Consider the following 9,673-nt stretch of genomic DNA (forward strand, 5'->3'; position numbering starts at 1 on the left):
GTTAGAAGATTAAAAGATCAGAAGGATTAATATAGTAAAAATAGCCATCTTACCAAAAAGCAATCTACAAATTCAGTCCAATCCCTATCAAAATTCCAAAACAGTTCTTCTCAAATCTTGAAAGGACAATTCTCAGCTCCATATGAAAACAAACAAGCAAACAAACAAACAGGCCAGGAGATCTAAAATAATCCTGAATAAGAAAACAACTGTGAGAGGTATTCCTATGCCTGATTCCGAGTTGTATGACAGAGCTACAGTAATAAATTCAGCATGGTCTTAACATGAAAACAGACATGATCAATGAAACAAAACTAAAGACCCAGACATTGATCCACTTAACCAATGAACACCTGATTTTGGATAAGGAGGCCAGAAATTCACACTGGAAAAGAGACAGCATCTTCAACAAATGGTGCTTGTCAAATTGGAGTGCTGCTTACTTATTACTCTGCACAAGAAGTCACCAAATGGACCAAAGACTTCAACATAAGGTCAGATACAATGATACAAGAGAAAGTGAAGAGTCGAGCCAGCCCAGAAGTGGGAAGTGTATTACAGTCAACAAAACTGACAAGAGTTGGAGATCTGAAGAGCATTTTGACATTAGACATGTTGATGCTGAGTTTGGAGTTTGTCCAGCTGGGTTTTGGTCTTGATTTGGCCCAATATTTCCTCAATTCCTTCATTATTTCCTTCTTGCTTTTTTTCTTTTTCATTTTGTTTCCCCTCTACAGATTATATATATCAGTTTATTAGAATATACTTGATTATGGCATTTAAGTGATAACATCAGTAGCAGGGAATGTGTTTCTCTTAATCCATCTTTCTCTTTACAAACCCTATTTCAAACATTTTCAAGTATCTAGGAAAACAGAAAAAAATAACATTCTTAGGTAACCACTTGAAATTAATTTACTGTCACAAAACATTTCATTCTAGTGACCTCAGCAATATCCTTAAGGAACAAGGACATTATATTATTTAAGAACAATAATATTATCAGACTTAATGGATTTCATAGTAATTCTGCAATAGTCCTAAAATCTCGAATGTGTTCAACTTCTCCACTGGCTCTCAACTATCTCTTATGTCTATTTTGTCAACTCTAGGCTGTAACAGTTATGCATTTAACTTTAAGTTAATTTCATCTTTTAAGTTCTCTCAAAACTAAAATATTTCCATTGCATTCTTTGATTTTTTAAAAATTTCTATATTTGTTTACATTCGAAATGATTTCCCCTTTCCCTGTTTTCCCCTCCCCATAAGTCCCATAAGCCCTCTTCCCTCCCCCAGTTTCCTAAATCAACTCCCTCCCACTTCTCTGCCCTGGTAATCCCCTACATTGCTGCATCAAGATTTTCCAGGACCAGAGCCCTCTCCTTCCTTCTTCTTGAGAATCATTTGATATGTGAATTGTGTCTTGGGTCCTCAGAGCTTCTGGGCTAATATCCACTTATCAGTGACTATATTCCATGTGTGTTCTTTTGTAATTGGGTAACCTCACTTAGGATGATATTTTCTAGTTCCAACCATTTGCCTAAGAATTTCATAAATTCATTGTTTTTAATTGCTGAGTAGTATTCCATTGTGTAAATAGATCACATTTTCTGTATCCATTCCTCCATTGAGGGACATCTGGGTTCTTACAGCTTCTGGCAATTATAAATAAGGCTGCTATGAACATAGTGGAGCATGTGTCCTTATTGCATGCCAGGAAATTCTCTAGGTATATGCCCAGGAGTAGTATAGCAGGGTCCTCCAGAAGTGTTATGCCCAGTTTTCTCAGGAACCATCAGACTGATTTCCAGAGTGGTTGCAATCCCACCAGCAGTGGAGGACTATTCCTCTTTCTCCATATCCTCACCAACACTTGCTGTCTCCTGAGTTTTTAACCTTAGCCATTCTGACTGGTGTGAGGTAAAATCTCAGGGTTATTTTGATTTGCATTTCCCTAATGACTAATGATGTTGAACATTTCTTAAGGTCCTTCTCAGCCATTCAAAATTCTTCAGGTGAAAATTCTTTGTTTAGCTCTGCGCCCCATTTTTAATAGGGTTATTTGGCTCTTTGGAGTCTAACTTCTTGAGTTCTTTGTATATATTGGATATTAGCCCTCTGTCAGATACAGGGTTGATGAAGATCTTTTCCCAATTTGTTGCTTGCCATTTTGTCTGATTGACAGTGTCCTTTACCTTACAGAAACGTTATAATTTTATGAGGTCCCATTTGTCAATTCTTGATCTTAGAGCATAAGCTATTGGTGCTCTATTCAGAAACTTTTCCCCTGTGCCCATGTCCTCAAGGGTCTCCCCTAGTTTCTTTTCTATTAGTTTCAGTGTGTCTGGTTTTATGTGAAGGTTCTTGATCCATTTGGAATTGAGCTTTGTACAAGGGGATAAGAATGGATCGATTTGCATTCTTTTGCATACTGACATCTGGTTGAACCAGCACCATTTGTAGAAAAGGCTATCTTTTTTCCACTGGATGGTTTTAGCTCCTTTGTCAAAGAGCAAGTGACCATAAGCGTGTGGGTTCATTTCTGGGTCTTCCATTCTATCCCATTGATCTACCTGCCTGTCACTGTACCAATACCATGCAGTTTTTAACACTAATGCTCTGTAGTACTGCTTGAGGTCTGGGATACTGATTCTCCCAGAAGTTCTTTTACTGTTGAGAATAGTTTTAGCTCTCTTGGGTTTTTGTTGTTGTTGTTATTGCAGATAAATTTGAGAATTGCATTTTCTAAATTTATGAAGAGTTCAGGACTTAGATGACAGGCTAGATTCTGAGTTTATCTGATTGTTTCTTTCCTTTCTATTCACCCTACATCACAACATTTTCCCATTTTCCTTTAGTAGGTTTATGCCAAGTTAGCGGGCATACCACATATGGCATGATGCACATCAAGATGTATGTCATGGTCTTCTACTATGGGTGATAAGCTTGTCACCCAGTTTTGAGGTGGTAGCAGTCACATCTATCACACAGGCAGATGTTCCTCCAGAGCACAGGAGTTAGCATGGTCAGGGGAATGATGAACTTTGCTGGCATGCTTTCCCCAAGTTACAAGTATTGTCATCTGCTGACAGTCCTTACTTTAATGTGGGATGAGGGATGTGAAACCCTGTTCTAATTCTTCCACTCATCTTGTTTTTTTTTTTTTTTTTTTTTTTTTTTTTTTTTTTTACCATTTTGTATTTTTCTGTAAAGACACATACCTTCCTATTATGTAAATTTTACTACCAGTTCTCACATTTATTGTGAAATAAGTATTGAAATCAGCTTTTGATACTTAAAGTGTCCCAAGTATTGCCTGAAGTAACATCTTCAGTCTGGCTCTTACGTGCTCATTAGTTTTTGCCTTCTGACTGTATGAGGTGTGTAAAGGTAAGTTGTACTTTTCTGTCTTAGGCATCAGGTACTATAAAGAGGTTACTGTTCTGTCTTCAGTAAGCAACGGCATTTAGAAGCCAAGCTGGGTTCTCAGTGTGCTTACTGCTATGTCTTATCGTGCCTGCTATTTTTTCAGTGGTAAGAAGCAGAATGATTATTCTGCCCCTCATGCAAATTCATATAGGATTTGTAAAATAATTTTATATTAATTTTTAACCTAAATCTATTACACTGTTTTCTTTTGCATCATGTCTTCATTTTTCCCACAAAAGTGAAATAAATATAAATAAAAATATGTATGCTATAAACTGCAGTATGCACAAAATAGCTTTAAAACTGATACCAAAGTCACTCCAAAAAGGATACCTAGTAGATTTTAAGCTTTATTTCTGTATGCCTTTTGTTTAGAATGTCCATGACCAAGAATATACATTCGGAGAAGAATGTGGAGATGTTATATGATATGCTGGTCATGGACTTGCATTGTAAGCTTATGCCTGTTTTTAGAAAGAAAATAATTTCTAGAAGGCATGTTCACTCTCTTCTCACATGTCTTCTTTCCAGCAACTAGCATGGTTGCCAGGATAAGAACATCTTCTTCCAGTAGAGAACCAGAAAACAGTCCATTAGGGCTCCAATTTTAGGAGAAAGATCAGCCCATACTATGTCTCCTCTGATGAGTCTTATATACTCTCGTGGTTCACTCATCCTTTAGATTACTTCACCTGTTGGCAAGACAGCCCTGGGGGCTTCTCAAGGTGAATCAAATTCCATGGTGTCCACAGCCACCTGTCCCAGAGGAGAAGTCAGTGCAATCATTCCAATACCAGCTGCTTCCCCTACGATACCAGACTATATGGGCTTTTGAGATTGGTTGTGCCTTGTCATCATTTACCTCTGAGTCACATGGAAGGGACAAAGCAGTGAAGATCTCCCCAAACAGCAAGAAAGGGGAGGTGTAGAGGCCAGCAACTCACTGACTACTCCATTTATGATGATATCAGTCGATATAAATTACCAGACCTGTTCAGTAAATACTTGAACAAGTATTGTTCTGCACCTTTTGTGTTAGTGTGTGGAAACACACAACTTTCCAGTGTTGACATGACTGTAGAGAAGATCAGTTTTCACAGGTGGTTAGTGAGCTTGGACATGAGAACCATTGTAGCAAAATATTTGAGAGTTTTCCTTAAGACTTTTGAATCTTCAAATGTGTTGTGTAGGGAAATTTTCCAAATCATTTCAACAGTTTCAAATGATGTGGTAGGAAAAATGTTCATGAAGATTAGTGGACATGTCCTTGGCGAAGTTCAGTCAGTAGAGTGTTTATCATTCAGGAGGTCCTGGACTCCATTCCCAGTGACACCTAAAGCAGGCATGGTGACACATACCTGTAATTCTAGCACTGAAGACGTAAAGGACGGAGGCTAAAGATCATTGCCAACTAAAGAGAGAGTTTGAGGCCAGACTTGGCTATGTGAGACCCTGCCTCCTAAAACAGAACAGCAACAACAAAACAAACAAACAAAAAAACTGTTAGTGATGAAAAGAATGTGAAACAAATGCTTCAGAATCTCATTTACATCTAAGAAAAGGCTGAAGCAGTGGATGGACAGGCAAGGTGGATTCAGAAGAAAAATAGACTTGGAAGTATGTTTGAAATTTTATTCAAAATTTCCTAAATGTTGGTCAAGTAAGAAAAAGGCAATGGAAGGGGGAAATTCGTCCATGTTCTGAAGTCAACCAGATTTACCCCACCTACTAAAAGACTCCAAACCTCTTTGGAGACAGTTGTGATTGCAGTCTCAAGCATGCTTTGCAGCCTACCTCGCCCCATCATCTGGGAAGACATAAGCTGGATTCCACAATTACCCTAACAGAATGTCGATTGTGCCACTGGAATGTCTCATATCAAAAGCCGAAGGAATCTGCTTCGGTCAGCCACACCGGAATAACTGCACTCCTGGTGCTGCCAGGAAGCTCCGTCTGGAATTGATTGTTGCAGTCCTCTCCCAGAGCAGTTGAACTGATTGCTCTTTTGAGAAAACCTCACAGGGATTTGCTGCCCATAAGTCTCCTGAGCTGTCTGTGTCCCTGGCTATAGCAAGACCTGAAGGAAGAAGACCCAAGGGCTAATCAAGTGGGATGGGATGGCCTTAGGAGGGCAGATCCACTCTTGAAAATGTGTCAGGAGATGAAACTTAGAATTTGGAAGACGGGATAAAGAGAAGGAGCTGGGAGGAAACATTCAGACATCCCTAAAACTGAAAGGCAGTGTCATGGAAATAGAAGTCAGCAGAGAATGGAATTCATGGAGCTAGTGTGGAAGGACACTTTGGAGAGGTCTGGCCAGGGCGAAAACAGCCTGCCAAAGGTCATGACTTGAGGCAGACAAGCAGAGAGGACTTTGTTTCTTTCTGCCTGAAAAAAGATCCCGTTGGCTTTGTTCATTTTCCAGTTGCCTTTACCAAGTGGAAATACAGTACTCTTTCCCTTGCAAGAACCTCTGTGTGAAGGCTGCTGTGTTAGTTTCCATAAAACCAGTTTAAAGGCATCATCTGTTATTTGATTTAGTATGGGAGTGACAAATTCTTCTTACAGCCATGTAATAAAAGCCTTTTTTTTTTTAAAAAAAAAATCCATTCTGAATGCACTATCAGGAGAGTATATTCCCTCTCATGCACTGGTTAGTTTTTCTTTATACAATAGTGAAAACCAGGAAGCCATAGTTTTCCTTATTGTTTTTTGCCTGAGTACCAGGAAGCTCGTGGCTAAAGGTGGTGTTTAAATGCTTCCTTTATAGTTGTTCATTTGTTCTTGGGTACAATTTTCTCTTTTCTGTGTTTGGTATATATATATAATATATTATATATATATATATGTGAATATATACATAAACATATAGGAATATATACATATATATGAATATATACATACACATATATGAATATATACATATACACATATGAATATATACATATATATATTCATCATTTCAGAAAAATAATTCCTAGTCCACTAAACTTTTTGTATCACCTGTCAAGTTTATATCACCTGTTAAGTTTATATCACTTGTTCTACTCTGGCTTTTGCTATGCACTTTTTATTTTTTAATTATAAGCTAACTGATCTTTATATATATACTTGTACACACACACACAGACATACACTTATGGAATATAAAGTGAAATTATAACTATGATGTGTTCTATTTCTAGATATTTTACTTTAAAATGAAAGATAAATTTTGGCTTTTTTTCAAATCATGGTCTCTCTGTGTAGCCTTGGCTATCCTGGAACTCGCTTTGTAGACCAGGCTAGCCTTGAACTCACATAGATTTACCTGCGTCTGCCTCCCAAATGCTGAGATTACAGGTATGGACCACCACTACCTGTATACCTACTCATATTTTTTTTTAAATGTTAAACTTTACTACAACAAACAATGGCCAAGTCTTGCCTAATCTTTTCAGAAACATCATCTTCATATTTATTACTAAACTTGGTTCAGTGGAAGAAATTAAATATTTGTTGCAAACTTCACTATTGACCTTTCCTACCTAGGCTTCAGTAATGACATAGCCTCCATGAATATCTACTGATAAACAACTATCAAACATGCCTGACAATAGTAATGTTATGAGGATTAAACAATAGGATTATATAACATACCTGACACAGGGCTGTGTGCATTATTTGCTCTATAAATGTTAGTTCATATTCTTCCTTTTTACCTTACTGAAGGTTTTCTTTTAAGATTATTGAAAATCTAAATTTTTTTTAAATTAGGTAATCAATTATTGACTGTCTTCAGGTGTTTGATAAAAGTATTTTATTTTAACATGTAATGGTTTTGTAATTCTTCTCTCCAACTAAACTGTAAGTTCTGTGTAATCATGCATTCGATCATTCATTTAACATATACTGATTATTTAAGGAGACTAAGGTTAAATCAAAGATTCACAATTTCAATGTACATGGGAACTTTATTCTGCAGGGATATGCTTCTGAGTCTCCAGCATGAAAGTTCATACATATCAGGTGGGAAGATGAATGAATTTTAGGGCATCACACAGAAATGTTGTGACTTAGGGCAAAATGGAGAGGAAGGAGAAGTTAAGAAAGATGGTCAATTAGATGATGGTCAAATGAGCCAGGTAAGATTACCTAAGTTCCTGGAGGTGTGTTTATAAGGGAGAAAAAACTTGGGAAAATAATTAAGCATGAAGGCTTGGAACACGAGTGTAGTCCACAGATGGCTTTATCAGGAGCTATCCAGTGTCTGGCTATGAGAGAATCAGAAGGGAAGGAACCAATACTCTCAATGTCTTCCCAAGACATTTGGGAAGGATGATGAATGAAATTGTAGATGTTTGGGTCTGAAGTATTGTTGAGACATTCAAGAGAAATTGAGTGCAAGATCCCAGAACAGATGAAAGATGTGGCCAGAATTGACCCTTGCAAGACTATGAAATCTTGAAAGGTTCAAAGGGTGTACCATTAGCTTCTTGGGAGTTGTGTGATTTGAGTAGGGCAGCACAGGGCAGGAAATAGCAGGGTCCGACATTGAGGTTTGAGAGTGCCAGATGGAACCGGGATCTACGAGGATGTGTAAGATAAAGGATTTTAGCAGATTATTGGTGAGTCACGGAAAGCCACATGGCTGGTGGACCATCAGATTTGAAGACACAGCATAGAAGCCTACATGTGTAATTTGCAAGCACATTACAAAAGCCCTAGGAATTTGAACGGAGATCCTCATTTTCAAGCAACATTTTCTGAATATTGATACTTGAAATTCTGCAAGACAAGTTCTTCTTAATAACAACAAGACAATTAAATATTCTCCTCTGGACTACAATCCTCCTCTTTATTGCTTCATCTCTTCTCATTCAGCTTTATCTTGTAAGAAAGGGAACACATAACCGTTCTTATGCCCAATGTCTGAAGAAACAAAACAAAAGATGACCTGGATTCCAAAGCAGGGTCTTTAACTTTCAAAGTGATAAAGGGATTTCCTTCAAAGGGTGTTGTATAAACTAGGAAAGTTACCTTCTTCCTGGTTTTGCATAGCAGCAGGGAGGGAGGTGATGCCTCCACCACCTCTCTGGCAAAAATCCTGGAGCACTTATTTCCTTCAGAACATCTTCTCATTGTGGTTGCACCTGACCTAATGATTCTATAATAAAGAGCAGCATGTCATTGCCATCTTCTATCTCTGACCTGAATGGGCGTTGTTACCAGCAGCAAAGGAAATCAGGACACATGAAAACAGGAGGGATTCTATTATCAGGCCAACATGCCCTCTAGTGCAGGGCTCCAAATGCCTTATTGACGTTCTTATTCATGTCCCACCCCTGCGTAATTAATCGCTGGTGCATTTGCCATCTCAGGCTACAAAGATATGTCTTGAAGCATTTTCAAGTTTCTTCTAAGCCTCTTGCCTTGGCATTTTCCCAAGCTGCTTCTTGAAGAACAGCAAGCTGGTATTTGGAGCATATGGCGATGGTCTGTTTGTGTGTTCATTAAATCAAGATACCAATGAAAAGAAAGCAGAGAGCTTTTCTGTCCTTTAAATGAAATTGTCAACCCAGATATCTGCTGCCTTTCCCAAGTCCTAGTCTGAAATGCCTGGCAAGTAGGGCTGTGCTATAATGACAAATTAATTCATATCAGACTTTGATCACAGCCTGAAAAGTTTCCTGACATCAGTTTTCAGGAGTTGCATTTAAAAAAAAAAATCAGAATCTGCTCTGATGCCTCCCAGTTCCTAACAACAAAAGCAGCGAGGCCTCCTTCCATGGCGGAGCATTCAACCTCTTCTGTGAAGCTGGGAGGGAAATTTTAGGATTGTCTTAGATAGCTCCTTACAAAACCAAGTACATATTAGTGCATGGTCAGAACCCAACAGAAGGGGGCTGTCTTGTCGACCTAAGGTCTGTGCACAAACTGGGCTGTAGATGCCTCTCTTTCGCCCTCATTTTCCCTTGCTCTTTCCTCCTGCCATGTAACATGTCAAAAGCAAATGAAAATTGAGAGGATTCAGCTGAAAATAGAATTGAATTCTATTAGTCAGCCTAATAGTGAAGGTGCATCTGGAAATACAGTGCAGTATAGCTAATGTTTACCACTTGACTACTCATGCCCCAGGCTCAAAATGCATAATGATGCAAATTAAAACCCAGCAAATGGAGGAGCTGGAATCTCAAAGATAACCATACCTAACTCAGGGTATGACAGAACAGCTGCTCTTTAATTAATCTTACGTAAAGACTGA

This window comes from Apodemus sylvaticus, chromosome 3 (assembly GCF_947179515.1).
Source record: "Apodemus sylvaticus chromosome 3, mApoSyl1.1, whole genome shotgun sequence".
In the NCBI taxonomy this organism is placed as follows: Eukaryota; Metazoa; Chordata; class Mammalia; order Rodentia; family Muridae; genus Apodemus; species Apodemus sylvaticus.